This window comes from Neofelis nebulosa, chromosome 4, assembly GCF_028018385.1.
Source record: "Neofelis nebulosa isolate mNeoNeb1 chromosome 4, mNeoNeb1.pri, whole genome shotgun sequence".
In the NCBI taxonomy this organism is placed as follows: domain Eukaryota; kingdom Metazoa; phylum Chordata; class Mammalia; order Carnivora; family Felidae; genus Neofelis; species Neofelis nebulosa.
In genome coordinates, this window is record NC_080785.1 from 56,003,638 (window position 1) to 56,020,342 (window position 16,705).

The 16,705-nt window shown below is 39.3% G+C and overlaps 1 non-coding gene across 1 annotated transcript; it reads left to right on the forward strand.

Moving 5' to 3' along the window:
* The first annotated feature begins 15,685 nt into the window (after positions 1-15,685).
* Positions 15,686-15,787, forward strand: LOC131511207 (U6 spliceosomal RNA). The gene has a single exon (XR_009261410.1). It is a non-coding gene; the product is annotated as a U6 spliceosomal RNA (small nuclear RNA).
* The last annotated feature ends 918 nt before the right edge of the window (positions 15,788-16,705 follow it).

Sequence of the window (16,705 nt, forward strand, 5' to 3'; positions counted from 1 at the left end):
TTAAAAAGAAACTAGGCATTGTTTTTTCTTTTTCAAGCAAAGTATAGATACCCCCAAAATTACATGGTGTCACAGAGCAAGCCATACTTAGAAAAAATGATGCATGGCCTCTTCAATCTTATTAAGAAAATTACATAATTAATCCTTTCTATCTTTGAAGGATGTTTCTGTCTGATGAACTTTGTAATAGAACAACATTTAGCTGGAAATTGTGTATTAAAACAAACTCAGTTTGGAGTTAAGGTAGATTCTGAAATGAAATAGGAATGTCATATCAATAGATATAGTATATCCTATAACTATGGCTGAACTTCTCAAGATTTTTTATGTAGTTATTGGTGGAGGGAACAGTAAGAAATGCAAAGGCTGTCTACTCTACCAAATGATTGACAAGTGGGTTATTGATGAACTAAGGGCAGGGACCTGCCATTTTCTGCACCATTATCTGCACAGACTAGTATCATGGGGTTCATGCTATGCACTCACTCACTCACTCACTCACTCACAAATTCATCTTCCTTATTTGGTTAATCAGTCACCAGCCACTGGTGTCATTGCTAGGTGCTGGGAGATCTAAAAGTAAGTAAGGTATAGTTTCTGTCTCCCAAGCACTTATAGATTAGTGAGAAGGAAGCTCAGGGGAAATGAACACAGAAAGAGAGAAATGCAATGCCATGTAATAAGTGTGATAAGAGAGAAAAACCCTTAGGAGCCCAGAGGAAAGTCATCTAATTACATGGATCCGGGTGTCCAGAGGAGGTGAAGAGGAGAGGATCCAAAAAGATGATCAGGAGGGTGTGATATCGGAAGAGAGTTTCAATAATATGTGGAGGTTGCCACAACAATTGTTGCCACAACAATGTGTGTGTGTGTGTGTGTGTGTGTGTGTGTGTGTGTATAAGGGGGAAGCACAAACAAAACTGCAGGGGGAGAATGCAGCTCTCCAAGGATACGGGGGTAAGAAGTATCAAGGAAGTGGAGGATAGCTTCACACAGTTTGGAACATGGCGAAAGGACGGAGGGAAAAAGTAGGTATGAGACAGAAGCAGGGTCCACACAGGAGATTTCCAGCAAACAAAATGTTTGAATAAGGCTGGATTATGAGGAAAATGTGGCAGGAATCTCACACTTGGTCCTTCTTGAAATCTATTTACCTCAGAAGTGGAAACTATACCTCTAGATGCTAACTAACTAGTGCTAATTTAGGTTAGGAGAGGACAGCTAACATAATAAGCTGAGACTATGATAACAGTTAGGTTGTTTTGCTGAGTAACTGGAGCTTAAAGAAGAATAGTTTCTCAGTGGAAACTATGGCTTGTGTGGAATTGGCTACCACCATACAGTCTGCATCTGACAAACATGATTCACAGACATGTTACTGGTCTTCAGGAAGCGGGTGTCCCAAGTCTGAGGGTGCTATCACTAGATAATGCTTTTCATTTGGAAAGACTCCAAAATATCTAGGTTTTTAAAATTCAAAACATATTGAGTAAACTATACGAAGAAAAAGTCACTATTAATACTAAAAGTAACTGTGAAAGGGTAGGATAAAGTAACATGAAGTGATTGTTTTGAACATACATTTGTGCTTTCAGTGTATATTCTGCTTTATTGTGGTAAAATATATTTTGGTAAAATTTACTGCGGCCTCTGTCCAAAGCAAGGTAGCTAGGGCTTCCTTACAGCACAGTGGCTGTATTCCAAGAGAGCACAAATTCAAGACGTCCAAGGCCCAGGGTAGACTTTCTGTTGCTTTTTATTGCTCAAAGCAAGTTACAAAGTAAACCCAAGACCAGGGCTGGTGAAGTCAACTCCACCTGTCGGTGGGGCAATAGTGACAAAGAATTGGAGGCCATCTTTAATCTACCACAGTATAGTGATGAATCCCTGAATTCTACTCCTGAAACCAACACGGTGCCGTATATTAACTAAAATTTAAATTAAGAAAAAAAAATCTACAACAGTATTTATTTATGTACCTAAAACTAAAACAAAACAAACAAAAAACACTATTTCTATATTAGGTTGTAAGACCACACGCTGCTCTTGAGTTCTTTGATAAAATTCTCCTTCTGGGGGCCTGAGGGAAGAGGGATATGGGGGAGGTGGTAACTTGCTGGCATGTATTGTCAAAACTGGCATGTTTATTTTTATTTTGTATTTTAAGCTTCCTGATGATACTGTTCTCTTTATTTTCTTCTGCTATGTATACAATTATTCCCCTACTGGTATCTTTTGCAGTTACTGACAATGGAGACATTTCGAATCAACTCTGTAATGATATATTAAATTTATCCTGAAACCTGTATTTCCTTAATTCTCAAGATCATAAAAAAGAAATTTTGATTCTCCTTCCTCACATAACATATGGCCAAGAATTTAGTGGTCCCTTAATTTTCTACGGCCTGTCTGAATTCCAATTCCAAATTTTTATTTCATTTGAGGTTGTAAATCTAAATCACCTTTATACATCATTTTAAATCACTTGAATCTCCTTTTTCAACATCAGTTCTAGGTTTCTCATTGAATTCTGTGATTATAATAGTCACATTTTCTAAATATTACATTGGTTTCAGTGAATCATGCCAATCTTTTGACACTTGATGCTATGTTCTTGGATTGTTTTTTATTTTCGTTTGGTCAGCTAGATCCACCTTCAAGTATTCTTCTTGGGAAGGACACATAGTGATATTTCCTTTAACTCTTGCCTCATTGAGAGTTTTCATACAGACATACCACCAAACCTTACATAAAATTCTTGCTTTTCAACCTGTTAATACCCTAAAATTCTATAGATATTGGTTGTTTTCCTTTCAATAATGTTGAAAAAGAGCAATTTGAGTATCCTTAGTGTTGTTTCTTTCCAAAAACTAATTATACAACTTTCTTTTTTTTCTTTTTTTTAAAAAAAAATTTTTTTTAACGTTTTATTTATTTTTGAGACAGGGAGAGACAGAGCATGAACAGGGGAGGGTCAGAGAGAGGGAGACACAGAATCTGAAACAGGCTCCAGGCTCTGAGCTGTCAGCACGGAGCCCGATGCAGGGCTCGAACTCACGGACCGCGAGATCATGACCTGAGCTGAAGACGGCCGCTTAACCGACTGAGCCACCCAGGCGCCCCACAACTTTCTTGAATTTAAGTTTTAAAAATTATTAGTGTTCATTTAGATATAGGGTTGTTTTTTTTTTTTTTTTTTTTTTTTACCAATTTTGCCTAGATTCCAATAAGTTACTTTGAGTTGTGATTTTATTTCAGCTCAGGAAAATTTCTTCCATTACATCTTTGAATACTGCTTTACACATATTACTCTGGTTTATGCATTTGTGAAATTATTATTTATGTCTGACCTCAAATCTCTGTCTTTCACATTTTTTCCTCTTTGCATTTTTAACTCTGCTTTTGGGAGAGTAAGTGTGTCCTCTACAGTATGAATGTGGATTTGCAAATTTTTTGTGCTGTCTATAATTAACACCAAAGCAAATTTATACCTTTCATACTCATTTGAAGGGATACATGCACCCTGATGTTTATAGCAACATTATCAACAATAGCTAAATTCTGGAAAGAGCCCAAATGTCCATTGACTGATGAATGGATAAAGAAGAGGTGGCATATAAATAAATAAATACATACATACATACATACACACACACACCATATATATATATATATATATATATATATATATATATATATATATATAATGGAATATTACTCAGCCACCAAAAAGAATGAAATCTTGCCATTTGCAACAACACAGATGGAGCTAGAGAGTATTATGCTAAGTGAAATAGAGAAAGACAAATACCATATGATTTCACTTATATATGAAATTTAAGAAACAAAACAAATGAACAAAGGGGAAAAAAGGGAGAGAGAAAGAGTGGCAACCCAAGAAACAGATTCTTAACTACAGAAAACAAACTGAAGGTTACCAGAGGGGAGGTGGGTGGGGGGATGGGTGAAATAGGTTATGGGGATTAAGGAGTGCACTTGCTGTGATGAGCACCAGGTGATGTATGAAGGTGTTGAACCACTAAATTCTATACCTGAAACTAATATTACACTGTATGTTAACTAACTAGAATTTAAATTAAAACTAAAAAAAAAAATTATACTTTTCCATCACATTTTTTTTCTTGCACAGTTTTCTTATTGTAGCTATATTTGTAGCTTTGACTTTGCAACAGCTTGATTTTTCCTATCGTTGCCTATTTTTTCCTATCGCTGCCTGCAATTTTTACTTTTTGAATTCTTTTGAGAGACCAAGCAGAAATCTCCTCTCATTTTTATCAGCTTATTGTAGGGTATGTCAATCTCTTCTTCTGAGTCTTTGGGGCAACATCCTCTTTCTGTTAAGTGGCAATATTTATTCACCTTCTTTTCCGCAGAAATGATTTGCCTGATTACTAAAATGCAGCAAGAGAAAATCAAGTAGAGGCAGGAAAAAAAAAACAAGCAGAAAGACTTTAAACAGATCTAAGTATAAAGCCATATAAAATGCCTACCCTGAAGGCCCACACTCTTCCTGGTATTAGTAGAAACCTATTTGGATGATCCTTGTAAGCAACAAATGTCAATACAACAGTCACTTTATCCATAAAACAAAAATGAACAAATGTTAGAAGAAGCTCGGTTCTTCTAGACACTAAGGATGAGGAAGAAATTGTCCTGAAGGTCACACCTCCATGGGACTGTGCACCATGATGACCAATGTCCTCAACAATATCTGGAAGGGAGGGACACGACCAGGGTCCTCCTGACATGGGCTAACCACTTGAAAGGCATTCAAGTATGGAGACTGTGCTCTTTGGCAATTATGTGGAGTGTGATTACACTGAGAATTACAATCACATTGAGAACTACACTTTTTGACTGTCTAACCAGAAGTACGGTTGATACTCCCTTACGAAATTACTGGAGTCTAGCAAAAAGCACATGACCAGGAAAAAAAAGTCACGAAAAACTATTATGTCTTCATGAGCAGAATGAGGCCTCTTCTTAAAAACTAATTTACATCTACTGTAATGCACAGACAAATGGGACTGGAAACCTCAAAGTTCTACTTCTAGACCTTAGCGACAACAATTTTAGCATGAAAATCTATTAAGGCAGGTGTATTCAAATACTCTACTATAGCCATAATGCCAGTTTAGTAGAGTATTCGGAATGCACTACTTTGAGTGATACTACTTCCTGTTGTGTTCTTTTTAATTTTTTTTAATGTTTATTTATTTGAGAGAGAGAGAGAGAGGCAGAAGGAGAGGGAGAGAGAGAATCCCAAGCAGCCTCTGTGCTGTCAGCTCAGAGTCTGACGCATGGCTCAAACTCAGGAACCATGAGATCATGACCTGAACCTAAATCAAGTCGGCCACTTAACTGACTGAGTCACCAAGGTGCCCCTCCTGATGTGTTCTTTAAAAAAACCTGTGGTCTAAATAAATACATAGCAACTACACGATTTGATGACTAAATATAAATAAAAACTTGGAAAGTATTATAAAAATACTTTAGTATTTTTAGTTGTCTACTTTAATTGGCCTTAAACTAATTGAGAGCCATTTGGAGAAATGATCAGATGAGAGAGCCAGGTGTCCATTAGGGATACACCTTGATTACGACAATGACATCATATCTTTTATATGTTTGAAAACTCTCATTTTTTTTTTTCTGGAGGACATTCTTCTCAAACATATTAGACAGCAGCTGAAATAGCCTCTCCTAAGTCTGTGAAGACCTTTGAGGGTTTCTTTTTCCTCTTTAACTTAGGGTTTTCCTATATACAACACCAGAAATATCCCAAAAACCCATTGGTTAGATCATTAGCCTCTAAGTATCTATACACTTTCTGGTTTTGTGTTCTTGGGTATATTTTCTTCAGCTAGATTCCAAGATCATTTGTAAAAAAAGTTTTTTTCCAAACTGCCTGGAAATGTCTACTTGTCAATAGGCAGCACTGTCTCTCCTAGAGATCTGAGGCCAGAATAATCCTGCCTGGAAGAAGTCAGTGGGAAAATCATCCTGTGTACTTTACCCACAGCCAAAAGATAGTTAGATAGAGACAGAGAAATTGGTGGGGGGTGGGGGGGAAAGGGAGGAAGGGAGGAGAGGGCAAATAGTGGAGAAAGGATAAAGTATGTTTCATTGTATGTGAAGGTAAAAATAAATCTTAAAGGATACTGTATCGCTCAAGGGAGAGTGGCAGTGGGGGTTAGGTTGATGGAATGCGTATAAGGCTCCCTACTGGAAGCTTCCCTGGGTCTCTAGAGAGCTAACAGCAAAGGGGTGGTTTTCCTAAGAGGGAAGACTAAGCTATTTCCCTCCACAGGGCTCTCAGTTTGCACCTTCAGGAAATCCTTGACTATATCCTGTCACAACGATTCCACTACAGCTAACCTCATAATAAATAAGAAAACTATTTGTTTCCCCCATCAGAATGGTGTGTGTGTGTGTGTGTGTGTGTGTCTTAAAGAATAAAATAAAACCAGTAAATTTTTTATGCCTTTTGAAGTGTCAATGCAAAATATGGTAAAAGGCATCCAAATGCAATCCAATTATCCCTTTCCCTCTCCAATGGAGAGATTGTTCTGGTGTGACCTGACCCTTGCAACACATCTGAATGAAATGGTGCACTTTAAGGAGTCTCTTCTGGGCCGGGAACATATAAGCCTGTGAGCGCTCGGAGGGGCTGATGAGGAATACAGCCCCAAGACTGCTCCTACATCCAGAGATGCTGCTGCTTACGGGTGTATTTCAACACTGTGAATGTCGTTCCTATTATGTGACAAGATGACAAATACTATCCAATGAACCACAACACATAAAAGGGAAAAATAACATTTTCTCACCTTGGGAGGGCTTGAGGGGTCCATCTAGCTGCAGATGCCAGCTTATATTATTTTTCCAAGAAGGTTTCAACCTGGAGTTGGGTTCAAAGAGCAGAATTTTAACTAAGAAGGAGGTTGAAATAAAGTAAGCTTTTCTCAAGAAGCCAGCCTGGGTAACACAGGATGGGCTTTGATGAAATATTCGAAATCTGACTTTCTGAAGGGGACTTCTGGTCTCCCTTCCTTAAGTCTGTATTTCCATAGGTGAATAGGTGAAAAGGTTTTCTACAGTCCAAGCAGAAGCTCTCAAAATCAGAGAAAGTCAAAGACGGTTCTAATAAACAGGCCTCTGTACATCTGCTTCTCAGTCCCAACCCTGCCTGGGTATCACTTACAAGCAGATAATATTTTTTATTGTTTCTCCAGGCTGCTACGAGATAAAATCTTATCATCTATATGATCAATAGTCATTTTGTAAGTCAGCTCCATTTACGGATGCAGGCTCGCACAGCAAACCGGCTGTCAGTCAATTGAGCCTTCCCCTTAAACATGCAGGCTTGACCGAGTGATTTAGTTTTTCACAGCCTGATCAAACAAATATCATCCAGAATGTCTATTTTCTCCCACTCTGGGTTGTTTGTTTAAGTTCAACAAGTGTCAGGGGAATTTAATGGACCATGTGGTAGCAAAATCAGCTAAGTGAGTAATTCTTTCTTTGATGTCCCTGTTCCTACAAGGAGCTACTAGGGAACTTGTAGACTTCAGAATAAATTTGAGGGGACAGGGTTTGGTCAAATTGTCTTGTGGTAAAAACTTAGTACTACTTAGCAGCTGTGATTTAAAAATGTACTACTTCAGCTCCTAAGCAAGCTCCAGCCCTGAGGGTAATTTACAACAGAACAATATTCATATTTGTGGAATGATTAGATCTTGGCAGCTTAGAGGGACAAGGGGTTGACACCGAGCTCTGGAGGTCTCACTGTGTGATTCCTTGTGTACAAAGAAGTTCAGGCAAGAGTGAGAAAAAAAGGTTCATATTTCAGAGCATTGGGTTTGCCTATACAATTACAGAAAATGCACCCGTTTTCAGACCTTCCTCTCTATATAGGTTTTACATTGTTGGCTCTGTATTACCTCTCTGTGATAGGTTATTAAAATGTACAAAATAGTTTGCAATTCCAAGGCTAAAAATAAAAGGCACAGAGAAGTACTGATTTAGCACACAGGCTCTAGACCACACCATCAAGTTCATATCCTGCATCTGACCTTGGATGAGATACCCAACCTCTCTGAACCTCAGTGTTTGCAGCTGTAAAAAAGGGGATAATAGCAATACCACGGAGGAGTCGTTTGAGGGTTACATGAACTGACGCATGCACAGCTTTCACATCAAGATCATTTTAACAAACGATAATTGTTTTGAGATGTGACAAAAGTAACCTTTAGGAATGTAGTGTTTGCTGAGGAGGTGCTTTATCCATGTGAAGTAAGTAAAAACAACCTCATTACCCGATTCCACATTTCCCCCTTGCTTGCCTTTCCTTCCGTTGATGTTCCATCATTCATCACTGCATAAATCTCAACCCAACCCAGTCAGGACAAGTCTACTAGAGGAGAACAGAGCAATAGTGAGGTCCCGTGAAGATTGGTAGAGTGAACAAATGAATCAAAAGAAACTCGTTATCTGGCTCAGTGTAGACTGCCCAGTGGGGGAAATGGTATAAGCCATCTGTTGAAATACATTTTTATATATTGTGAGATACCAACGATTATTTTGGTGATCACAATCAGTATGGAGCATTAGGGGGTGAAGACAGGCATGTGTTCGCATAGGCCTTACTCCCCCACATGCACACACATGTACTTGTGCACACACATGCACAGAATCTCCCTCTGACATTAGCCCCCTTCCATTTGCAATAAAGTCTGCCCTCAATTCTACACAATATTGCTGGCAAAAGGCCATGGTTGCTGGATAAGTGTTTGAGGCACTGACAGCAGCCCCTGGACTCAAACATTGATTCGCTGGAGTTCTGCCCTCTTCTATAAAGTAAAGATCATGTCCTCTGCATCAGTGATAGAAAAATCTTCAAAGAAGGGGTTTGTTAAAAATGAGCATTTTCGTAAAAAATACTTGCTATTCCTCTGTCACTACTCGAGATAGGAAGATGTGGAGTCAATTTAGTGAGCTTCAATTGCAGCTGACTTTGGAAGGAATAATATACTCATGTCTCTTTGGATGCATATCGAATAGGGAGCTCTCTCGAGGGCTGCGATTTTGCAGATTGCAACCTGATCAGACTTTCAAACACAGAGTATCCCCTTAAAACAGCAAGAGGCAAATCCCTAGATTTTTGGAAGGCCAGTGATTTAAGAGCTTCTCACTACACTCCTAAAACTCGTGGGCATTTCTCCATTTTTATAATTTTCCTGTCAAGCTCGACACCAGGAAGAGGTAAGAAAAAGGCCAAGTGTTGGGAGCCCCCTTCCATTTGTTAGATAGGATGCTGCCCATTTCGTGAATTGTTAATTAAGGCCAAGTAGATCCTTAAAACAATTAAAAATAAAAAGAAGTTTAAAAAAAAAAAGAGGGGCACCTGGGCAGCTCAGTTGGTTGAGGGTCACTTGATTTCGGCTCAAGTCATGCTCCCAGGGTCACGGGATCAAGCCCCATGTCAGGCTCTGTGTTGAGCATGGAGACTGCTTGAGATTCTATCTCTCCCTCTGCCCTTCTCCCGTTTGTGTGTTCTCGAAAGAAAGAAAAAGAAAGAAAGGAAGAAAGAAAGAAAGAAAGAAAGAAAGAAAGAAAGAAAGAAAGATAAAGAAAAAGAGGTGAACTCTAAAAAAAGAAAGAGAAGAAAAGGTGCCAAGCATTATAGGTAAGCAAGGCATTTGGAGAGATTCCAAAGGCAAATAGGGGCCCCTGTCTCTCACATCCCACACATCACACTGAGGCCTGAAATGCCACCATGATGCCTTCATTCTAAAGTCAATACCTCTGAAGTCGTGAGTTTGGTAAAGAGGAATGAAGTGGCTGAGGTGGAGAGTAGCTGGGGAAGGGACAGTGCAGACACAGGTTTTCCTCCACACAGTTTTGTGCACTGCTGGCTTGGAGGGTGGCTGCATGAGCGGCCTTCAGAGAATCAGACCATAATGACCCCCTGAGTGTGCCTAATTAAAATGAGCCCAAAATTGAAAGGGAGCAATATCGCTGAGAGAAGCTAGGCGGCTCTACTCTATGGGAGATCTTTGGAGAAATATCCTTCAGGTGATTCAGGTCCTGAGTGTATGATGATGCTTCCTTCTCAGAGAAAGTACAGATAGTAGGTAGACCGTGAATAGCTCAAGCAGGGTTCCCCTAGGCCTCTTTTAGGAAATGACTTGTCAGTTTGCAAGAAAAGAGAATGTAACACCATTAAGCAGCCTGGTAAAAGCCCCTCTTCTTTCTGAAATCATGGTTTTCTTTTTATATTTCTATAAAAGAATAGGCAGACACTTGCCCATCTGTGTTCCAACTGAGGCACAAGAATATTGTATTTGGCTGTCAGCATGACCTTTACTCCTGCCTTGAGCAAAACAAATGGAGAGGTGAGAAAAATTTCCTCTCCTTTGGAGTAATTATCTGGAGGTGACAGCAGGGGTTTGGCTAGAGGTCTTGAGCAAAACCTTTGGGACTTGAGGAGCCTGGGTGGCTCAGTTGATTTAATGCCTGACTCTCTCATTTTAGTTCAGGTCATGATCTCAGGTCATGATCTCACGGTTTGTGAATTCAAGACCCGCGCCAAGCTCTGTGCTAACATGAGGAGACTGCTTGGGATTCTCTCTCCCTCTCTCTCTGTCCCTTCCTTACCTGTGTGCACTCTCTCTCTCATAAATAAACATTAAAAAAAAACTCTGGGACTCAGCAACATGATCAAGTGTCCTGTGTGAGCCTTGACGTGCCGATGTGGGGGCAGTTGAAGAATCCCAATTCCAGGCAGAGGACAGGAAAGATTTCAGGAATACTTGGCTTTGCAAGTGATAAGGAATGGAGAGAGAATGAAACCCTGCAATTGGTCTCATTTTCTTGGCCTCATTCCATCTGTTGGAAAGCAATCAAAACTTCATGCAAAGTTTTACTGAGTGACAGGACTGAGTCTAGAAATCCCATATGCTAGGTGAATCTGGAAAGGCACCATCTTGGGAGACTTGGTCACAATACTGGAGGATAGTTGGTAGGTGAAAAAACACATATAGCCTAGGGATGGGGGAATCTACCTTTTTATCATGAATATACCCCAAATGCAGCTGAACCGAACAATACAGTGTAAGACATCATGCACAATAAAGAAGAAACGGTAGACATTCCTTGCTGGGAACTGGATACATGAGAGAACAGCTAGTAGTGTACCTCAAAAGGAAAGAGTGCTCACCACGGTCAAGCACTGGTTTATGGATGACAACAAAACTTCATTGCTTTCAAAGTTGTCCTTCCATTTGTGTGTCAGTGAGTACACTGTTTCGTGTCTCTCAGACTCGGAAGGAGAGGTTCTTGAGAACTGAGGCCATTGAAGAACTTTTAAAGTTTGCACTTCCAATTCATTCATTCATATAATGGTTAAGTATTTTTTTAAGTTTATTTATTTACTTTGAAAGAGGGAAAGCATGAGTGGAAGAAGGACAGGAAGGGAGAGAGAGAATCCCAAGCAGGCCCCATGCTATCAGTGGGGCTTGAACCCACGAACCACGAGATTATGACCTGAGCCCGAATCGGATGCTCGACCAACTGACACACCCGGGTACCCCTGTTATTTATTTAGAGCCTAACCATGTGCCAGGCACTGCCCAAGAGCTGGGGACTCCATGGCGAACAAACAAAACAACAAAACAAAACACAGCTTCATCTCTGCCTTCAGAGAACTTACATTCTGGAGGATGTGATAGGCACTAATAAAATAATCATACAATGAAATAGAAAATTCCATCCTTGGTAGGGCTAGGAAGGAGAGGAATATTATGTTATGGGTGGTTGACAGAGTCTGGAGGGGGAAGGGAGGAAGAAACAAAAACCTAGACGAAATCTGAAGGGTGGGTTGGATTATTTAAGTAAAGAGGTCGGGAAGAAGAGAATTCCAGGCAGAGGGAACAGTATATGGGAATGGTTTGTGGCAGGAAAGGTCATAGCACATTTGAGGGTGGGTTGTGGAGAGTAAGGGAGCATGGAGAGGCCTGGAATGCAGAGAGTAAGGGAGCACAGCTGGCAAGGTAGGTCTGGATCATATAGGGCCTTGCAGGCTATTTTAATTGTATTGATTGCCCTTAAATTAGTGAGAAGCCTAGAAATACTACCGGCTTTTTAAAACTGGTAATGCCATTAAACAGGGCATTCTTAAATTTTTTAATGCTGAAGCCTCAATAAAATGCTGAGTGTTTCCAGAAAATAGGGTTATTCTCAAGGCTTTCACATGTAGCCCCTTGAGTAGTATGCCACATAGTCACATTTTGTTGTGAATGAACAGGCTTCCAAGAGTTGTGGGGATGGGGTGGCCATGGTGAGATGTTCTCTGATCAGCAGACAGGGTTGTTTTCTCTAAAGGGAGAATCAAAGGACACACTTGAAATTGAAAGTGGTGTGAAAGGAATCTAAATTGGTTAAATGTCAAATATGTCCATGATTTATGTCTCCTTTACATCTCATTGCTGAAAAAGCTAACACTCCTCTATTACTTGTGTGTGTGTGTGTGTGTGTGCATGTGCACGCATGTACTTGCGTGCACATGTGTATGTAGGAAAAAAATTTCAGGGCAAGGAGACTATAGGTCTGTTGCCTTATTTCTCTGGGCACAAGGTCAGAGAAACATGTGACCGAAGAAAAATGCAAATGTCATGCCATGAACTAAGCAAACTCCTTATTAACTTTTTAGATTATATAAGCAACTCATACTCATTGTAGAAAAAGTAGGTTTGTACACCCAAAAAGTAGAAAACTGAAACCTCCAAATTCTATTAACATTTTGGTATGTATATGACCAGATTTTTTTTCCTGTGAACTTAACATTTCTAATATACCCATATTACTCCAGGAGGGACCTGTTCATTTTTAATAGAAAAAGCAATTCCCATTCACAATAGAAATTAATCTGGAAGCAACTGAAGAAGGAAAAGTTACAACCTCCATTGTGAGTTGAGTGTGCTCCTGTGAAACACCAAATTCCACAACAAACAATTCTGACTTCCAACTTTCCACATAACTATTTCTCTTCAAGTTATTAGTAGCTTCAGGTAATGGTGGGGAAAATTAAAAGTATATTATGAGGAAAGGTAGCTCAATATCTTCAGGTATCTAATAATCAAAAAGAATTCTCCAGATACTCTAGTGAGGGTTTTTCACTTATGCTTTCTGGAAGCATGGGGAATCATGGCTCATGCTGACTTTTCTTTTGCCAGAAATGAGTCTGAACTGGGGTTATCTTACAAATATACTTCATGTACCCATTTACTAGGGCTGCCATAACATATCAAAACAAAATGAGTGGCTTAAAACAAAAGAAATATATTCTCTTATTGTTTAGGAGCCAGAAGTCCAAAATCACAGTGTTGCCAGGATTAGTTCCTTCTGGAAGCGGTGAGGGGAAAATCTGTTCTATGTCTTTTCCCTGGCTTCTGCTGGGGGCAGGCAGTCATTGACATTCCTTGGCTTGTAGCTGCATCACTTAAGTCTCTTTCTCCATCATTACTTGGCCTTCTTTCCTGTGTACATTCTTTGTGTCTCCATATCCAAATATACCTCTATTTTCTCTTGTGAAAACACCAGTCACTGGGGTCACAGCTTACCCCAATCCAGGAGAACTTCATCTTAAAAGGATTATATCTGTAAAAACCTTCTCTATAAATAAGGTCACATTCACAGATGCCTGGGATTAGGGATAAGGATTTGAACATATCTTTTTTGGAAGGAGGGACGCAATTCAACCCACTACACTGATTAAATAACCCAGTATAAAGTAATATGTTTCACTCATTACTAGTAGCATATGGGAAAATTAAAGAAAATTGTGAGGCAGTTTTATTTTCACCAGTGATGCTAGGACTCTACCTGAAATTCTCTACCATATCAAAAATATTGAATACTCAGAACAAAACAAAATAAATCCTTTCCTGTTGCATACTGTGGAGAGACACTAGGCCAATATCAGACAGAATCTGGAAAATAGAAAGGGCAGAGGACAGATTCATGGGTCTTAAGAATATTACCTTCATGTATGAACTTAAGTATGAATCAATGTATTAAGGATAAAAAATGCAGATAAGAATATCCTGTAATGAATAAACTTTCATTCTTAACATTGAGAAATACTGCCGTGCACATAAAAATAAAGCAAAACAAATGAGTTACTCTACAATTGTAATAGAATTGGGATGGATTCTATTTGAAAAATAGGGTATGAAAAGGCTCATATTTTTGGTTGGAATGTTTTATTATTTTTGTGCATATGTACGTATTTATTAAATGTTTTATTATTTTTGAGAGAGAGAGAGAGAGAAAACAGAGCATGAGCAGGGGAGGGGCAGAGAGAGAGGGAGACAGAATCTGAAGCAGGCTCTGAGCTCTCAGCACAGAGCCCAACATGGGGCTTGAACTCAGAAACTGAGCTCATGACCCGAGCTGAAGTCAGACACTTAGCCAACTGAACCACTCAGGCACCCTTATTTATTTATTTATTTTTGAAATTTACTTATTTATTTTGAGAAAGAGAGAGCATGCAAGGGGGGAGGGGCAGAGAGAGAGGGAGAGAGAGAGAATCCCAAGCAGGATCTGCACTGTCAGCACAGAGCCTGATGTGGGTCTCGATCATGACCTGAGGCCCAAATCAAGAGTTGGACGCTTAACTGTTCCAACCAGGCACTCCTGGGTGCGATGTTTTGATATAAAGTCTGGTTTTTCTGAGACTTTGAAATGTAATGTAATTGCTGGGAACAAAAATCTAAGAAATTATAGTAAGATTTATCTTAATCCATACTGAATTGCCTATGTATAACTAATTTTTCTGTGAATTTTATACAAAATGTTTTTAGAAATTAAAAGCTTTCTGTAAAACAGTTCTGCAAATTGAACATTTGCCCCCAGATTTATGCTGTTTGAGATGGAGTACTGAATGGCGACGGCTGTGATAGAAGGGGAGGGAGGACCTCTGTTCTCCCAGGGGATCTCCTTAGTGGCTTTGTTTTTCTAGTCTCGATCCTGTGATCTATCACACACTCCCCACTCTTTTCTACCCAGTCAAGACCCCACATCCACTGCAGTGGACTTTGTTCTGTTGAACCATTTCTGCAAAAACATAATCAGCTCTTTGAACCTATCCTCCTAATTTTGAAAAGTGCTGCTGGGGGAGATAAGTCACAGAACCATAGGGATGGACGGCTCAACAAGTTCACGGTTTCCGCTCTCATCTGGATTTCTGGGTTGACCTGGTATGTCTCTGAATGACCCTGGCCAGGATGCTCACTCATTCTACTCCTGCCTATAATAGTGGTGGAATCCCTTTTCTGTAACACAGTTCCAACTGCACAAAGATTCCTCCCAAGGTTCACAGGACCTCTTCTCTAATTCAGGTGATATTAAATAGGATGGAATGTTGTTAGAGCCTCCATTCAGTGATTTTAATAATTATGAAATACTCCATTTGGGGGGAGTACTAGTAACAAGAGCAGAGGAAAATAGCTGGCAAATTCTGTCATCAATATAATACAGTAAATTGAAAACTTCCTTTCATCTGATGTCACAAACTGCATGTTAAAATGGACCTCAGTGGAAAACATTCAAGGGCCAAGTCATAGTTTAAAAGTATCTGTTTACTGATGTTTAAAGGTGGCCTGTGCTCGCTTTGGCAGCATATTTACTAAAAATGGAAAGATACCGATTAGCGTGGCCCCTGCACAAGTGTGACATGCAAATTCGTAAAGCATTCTATATTTTTTTAAAAATGTTTATTTATTGGGAGAAAGCGGCGGGGGGGGGCATGGGAGAGGGAGGAAGTGGGGGTGGGGGGAAGAATCCCAAGCAGGCTCCACACTGACTGCGCAGAGCTCCTGAACCTGAGCTGAAATCAATAGGTGGAGGTTTAACCAACTGAGCCACCCAGGTGCCTCATCCACATTTTTAAACTGGAATTTAAATAAAAACTTAAAAAAAATAAAAGAAAAAAAAATCCCAATACGAGTAAAGGCTAAATAAATAAATAAATAAAGCCTGTGCTTTAGACTTCCAGCTCGTTTTGGGACCTTCCTATTGTTTTTGTAAACAGTGACATGTGTGAAAGAGTAAGTGTCGGGTAGCTGTTTAAACACACTGTCTGGGTTTCTTTTCCTTTCTGATGGGCAACAGAGAAAATTACTTTCTATTGCTGGCAGTTGAGGTTTCGTGGTTGCCCCCCCCCAAAAACCATTAATAATTTTTTTGTTAGAATGCATAATTTATAGTATCAGTTTTGAATGCATAATGTAATACTGTACACTGAAGGATAGTCTTTCTTCAAATAGGTTACCGAAAATGAAATAAATACCTAGATTAAATTTCCATACGAGGGAGAAGGAAATGAAATAATTTGCTGAGTTGCAAAAATATGTAATAGACATTGTGGAGATAATCTCAATTCTAAAAAATTACCTCATTGTTCTAGTCATGTCAGATGGTTTCATTCTAAAAGCAATTCCTAAGAAAAATGTTGCTATAATTGTTGAACAAAACAAGTATTTTTTAAATAAAATGATTTGAAAAATGATCTCTATCTAAATATTAATAAATGAGACCAAATTGGTTTATAACTTACAGTGTAATATAAAAAAAAAAGTGACCGTATTTATTTTAGTGTCTGCTTTTGTGAATGAAGGGGCTC